At 39.6% G+C, this 5043-nt stretch overlaps 1 protein-coding gene across 2 annotated transcripts in view; it reads left to right on the top strand.

The window, feature by feature from the left end:
* kcnn2 (potassium calcium-activated channel subfamily N member 2) overlaps positions 1 to 5043 on the top strand; it is a 43539-nt gene that overhangs the window by 5856 nt on the left and 32640 nt on the right. The gene's annotated exons all lie outside the window — the stretch shown is intronic.

The following is a 5043-nucleotide window of genomic DNA, read 5'->3' as shown; positions in this document are numbered from 1 at the left end:
ATAAGCCTATTTTTAGTCCTCCTTGAAGTGTTAGCAGATGATCAAGTTGCCTTGATGCCTCTTGTTGACACGTGGCCATCCGCCAAAGGAATTTTTAGACTTTTTACTTTAGCTGCGGTTGCTGTGTTGGCAGGCAGCGACTTAGCGTACCGATGGAGAGTGTGTCGTGTCTCCCCCGACTTTGATTTGTCATTGTCAGCGTTCATTCTGCTTTGAGATGGTCAGCGGGTTCACCTTCTTCCCCTCGAGGGACGAAACTTGACATGTTCATTTTTTCCCCTTAATGCTCTCATCTGAGGGCCATTTATGTTCAAGCTGATGTTGTAACGCTTTGTGATAATAGTTCTGCTGTGTTTCTTAAAGGGATACTTACTTATTTAACCACCGTCAGAGTAAAAACATTTGTTTTTTTTTAACTAACTTGATACTCATTACGTTTCAAGTACCATGACCACCTTTAAAGTCCTTATGTGAGGTAAACATTGCCAATCATATTGTGAGTAATATTAAAAGCTAAAAGTATTATGAGGAAGTGTCATTGGCATATTTAGCGAGATCAATTAATTATTCATAGTAAAGGGATTTTTTTTTTTCAATCTCACTTTAAATTGGTCTCAGTTGGAAAGCAAAGGTCAATCACACCCTGAAGTAGACGGTGACAGGCTGTCATTGTCATTGTGTTTGGCATAACTTTAGTCTATAGTCTCCTGTTGTGGGTTTGACGGCAAGTTCAGAAGCAAAAAGAAGACGTGAAAATGAATGAGCACATGAGCGTTCTCGGTCCAATGAATGGTCAATTTATCTTTAAAGAACACCCCAAGGTAAAGGTAGAGTGATACAGTATGCATTCTTTATAGGAAGCAGCTTATTTACCACAGAAGAAACACAAGTTTAGCCTACCACATAAATGCAAAGCACCCACCCGTGACTGCAGCCAGAGTTAACCACAGCAAAAAAGACACTTACGGTACATAGCAAGGCATCACAAAGCTCTTTGCCCTAAAGCAAATGAATTTCATGCTGGTGTGGATCAGTGCGTCACAAGAATACCTATTCATTGCCATCCCAATAAAAGTTAATTTTTGACGTCCATAGCCGTCATTAGCAGTGAATGAGTTAAAAGTTCTTTGACGAAATCTCAGGTTAAGTCACTTATTTACTGCAAGTAATTCCTTTTTAGTTCAATAACTGCCAACGATTGTATCGTGACAAGAATGATTAACTCGTTACCGCTAGCCCAGCAAAATGGATCTTTGACATCTATAGTCATCAGTGGCAATGAATGAGTTATTGTGAGTGAGTAGTTGCCTGTTTTTCATACAACGTTCGTTATACCTAGCAGAATACAAAAATATGCATTGAGCAGAGCTGGGCACGCCGACCTGTCCTGGTCGGATGCCCATGCTTAGGCGAGCGCTTCCACACTTTTGGCGAGTGCAATATGACGTGAAGCCTCGTAAAAATACATGAAGCGTCTGCGTTAGCTCGGATAGGTAGCGGTAAACACGCTGTAGTCGACGTTGAGTCCAAGTATTTTTTTTTTTCTTTTTTGAAAGGTGGGCACCTGTTAAAAAGGAGTCGATGTAACAACCATTTTACCCAGCTCTTGACTGTGTTTTCATATGGTTCTGAGTTGCCAATCTAGCCGCCATTAATGCTAGATGAGCCACATGCACACAATGAGTATGACTGCACGATGACATACATCTCCACTCTGCTGGAGATGCCTTCTGTGCTAGCAGAATAAATGGACCAGTTGGTCATCTCATCATGTATAACTTACAGCACTGCACAGAATTTTAAACAGTAAAGCTAAGCTAACAATCGTAGCTCTCCATTCCTATAATCTCGATGGGTCTCGTCTCACATCCTGGCTGTTTGGTCACAATATTTTCAGTCTCCTGACTAATCTGTGTGCTCCAAAATACATCATGCCAACAACTTCCTCTTACTCCCACTCTTCAAACCCCAGAATCCTCACAGAAACAATCGAAAAATAGTTGAGTCAATTTCAAAGTCAATACAGACTTTCCATTTATCTCTACCATTGTTTTCCAGTAAATGATGTCACACTTGGTGACATCATTTTATCACCCACCACGCTCTCATTTTGAGAAAACGATTATTTTATCAAATATAGGAAACAGAATTTTTTTTCATGCTTTGTATTTTTGGATCATTTTTAATGACTTGTGACACATTTGATATTTTATGAAATCATCTCATAATCACTTTAAAAACAGATTTTACCACTCGCTGTTGACTGAAAAGAACATCACATGTGCTCACACTAACATGCACTAACTCAGAAGTAAATATTTGTATGAAAAGCACTTCTACGCCATAAATATAAGACAATGGTGAATCCAGTTGTCTTAAAAGCTCTCGTAGTGAATTTTCCACTTGACTGTACGTGAGACTCCGGGCTGGAGTCAGGTGACTTCATTGGCTACTGACCTCAATGTTTTCTCCGAACATACGAGCTTTTGGAGCAGACGTACTTCTTTTCTCCCGACCAGAACCCTAAAGATTATTTATTGATGGCGTTCTCTAAACCGTGCTCTGCATGGCAATGTGAACATGCGGGTCATTTCAGTTTACCTACGGTGTGCATCTTGGCCGCCACAATAAAGGAAGAGAGATTTATTCAGGTGCTCACTTTGCTTGATTAAAAAGGCTTTATTTGCATGCATGAAACTTGATTTTGGAATGGCGCAAAAAAGGAAAATCAAGGGGGAACGTGCGACAGTTTCAGATTTACAGAGCAAAGTGGCCCCTTAGCGACTCGCTTTGATATCATAAATAAAGCATTGCATTAATGTCTAATTGGGCTGAACCTCTCAACTTTGTTCGCTAATGAAATTGAGCGATTTTTTTTTTTCTCTGGATGGCAAGATATATGTTTCCCACTCGACATTACACAGATTAAATATTGAGCCGACCTCCATTAGTTATATTGAGCATGGTGAAGGCGGTAACCAGCGCAAGCTAGCAGAGCTGTCCCGAAGGCAACCGAACACCAAAACCTTCCCGCTGCAAACCTCCAGTGGATCGTCTCTTTGGATTTCAATAATGTGCTGCTTAGAGCTGTGTTGTGCAGCGCGCAGGATTAGCGTGCGTCTCAGGTGAGCGGAGAGTACATGTCCGCTCCTTCCTCGGCTTAAGTGCCGGATGAAGTTGATTGGATCCAATTGTGTGTTACAAAGAGTCAAACATGATTGTCCGTCCTTCAAGCTAAAAGGATAATACATGGTTCACGTGAGAGAAAAGAGTTAGTCCACAAAAAAGCATGGGCAGCATACACTCTTTGCTCATTTTTAATAGGCTGCCTGTATGTGCTGTATCTCAAATAAATTGCACTTGATTCATTCTTTGTCCCACAGTTCACAGCAACTGTATTTCTGTAAAATGCTGATTTTCGTATTGTATGTTTTCCCTTATAAAAATATGACGATGTAAGCAATTTGCAGACAGATGGTTTGCTTGAAATACGTTGACTGGTCCTTTAAATTAATCAGCACTGGAACATCTATAAACGAAGCTGTGGCATATGGCTTTCACGCAAATGTGCTGCATTTTGCTGTTCATGTTGGCAGTTCATCAAGTCTGTGTTCATTTTCGCTTAAAAACTATTATTTTGCTCTCTCCTGCTCAAGTTATTGAGTTTTACATCAGCTACAGTACATCGTTACAGTTGCACACACTCGATGACTGTTATTTCTTGAAAACAAAAAAAGAAACATTAATTATTCTGTTGGTGTGTGCAGTTTCTTTCAGCCTGTAAACAATAACATGAATAAGAGATTTCTCAGTGTTTGCTCACGCTAGATCAGTTTTTTTTTGTCCAGAAGGTCCCATTAGAATTTAATAATGTAAGGTTATAAACACGCTATATTGTTCTAAGTTTATGAATATACAAGTTAGATGTTGCAAAATGAACAACAAACATGGAGGACATGCTAAAGAAATACTAAAACACGTGATAAAATATTTGTAGTCCCAGTAGAAAGTTTATCAAGGTTTTTAACATTTGCAGAATTGTAGATTATTACCAAAGGTAAATCAATGAGATTATGAAGAAATATTGATTGAATTATTTAGTAAGTCAACAAAAAGTGTTGCTCAAAATAGAGTATGTTATAATTTAGATTTTTCATAGCAGGACTGGGCAAATAATCAAAATAGTTCTATTAATTCATCATTTCAAAAATCAACAATTTAAAAATGATCCAAATCTCAAAATTGAAGCTGGGGTGGCACGGTGAAAGAGTGGTTAGCATGTCTGCCTCACATACAGGAGTTGTGGGTTCAATTCCAGCTCCGACCTTCCTGTGTGAATTGTGCATGTTCTTCCACATGTGTCATCTCACATTCCCCGCCAAAAACCTCCCTGGTAGGTATATGGACCCTCCAAATTGCCCCCCTGTGCATCTGTGAGTGTGAATGATTGTTTGTCTTATCCCGTCTTGTTTGGTCTTTACGATTGGCTGGAAACCGTTGTACCCCACCTTCTGTCCAGAGACATCTGGGAGTGGTTTGGGCATGCCTGCGACCCTCGTGAGCATAAGCAGTTAAGAAAATGGATCGAGATTTTGCAAGTGGCAACATGCTATTTGGGTGGTTTACAAGATGTGTTAGAAAAGTTACTAACTGCTTAATTGTGGCATATAATTAGAAGAGATCAAAAGAAGCCGCTGCTTTCCAATATACGCAAACGTTTTCAGTTTTCTGAACAAGGTTTTGCAAAAAAAACAAAAAACCCCCAAAAGAAATAAGTGCTCACATTCAACAATCAATAGCTATGTGGAGCAGCAAAAGAAAGCAAGTACTGTATGTAGTCTACCCACTCACGCAGTTGACCAGAGATGCATTCAATGACCCCTCAAACAGTAGGACATCTAGAGCATCATTAGAAATATTCATTCAACGCACCAACAAGCAAGAGCTAGCCTGTGAGCACATTGCAGGGGGTACATGAAAGTATTTTATTATTTATTTGACAAACTAAAATCAGAACAGCTGCTTGTCGACTCAAGTTACAGC

Source organism: Hippichthys cyanospilos, chromosome 15, assembly GCF_059441005.1.
Source record: "Hippichthys cyanospilos isolate Australia breed blue-spotted pipefish chromosome 15, RoL_Hcya_1.0, whole genome shotgun sequence".
NCBI classification, from domain to species: Eukaryota; Metazoa; Chordata; class Actinopteri; order Syngnathiformes; family Syngnathidae; genus Hippichthys; species Hippichthys cyanospilos.
This window is presented reverse-complemented; position numbering and strand designations above follow the sequence as displayed.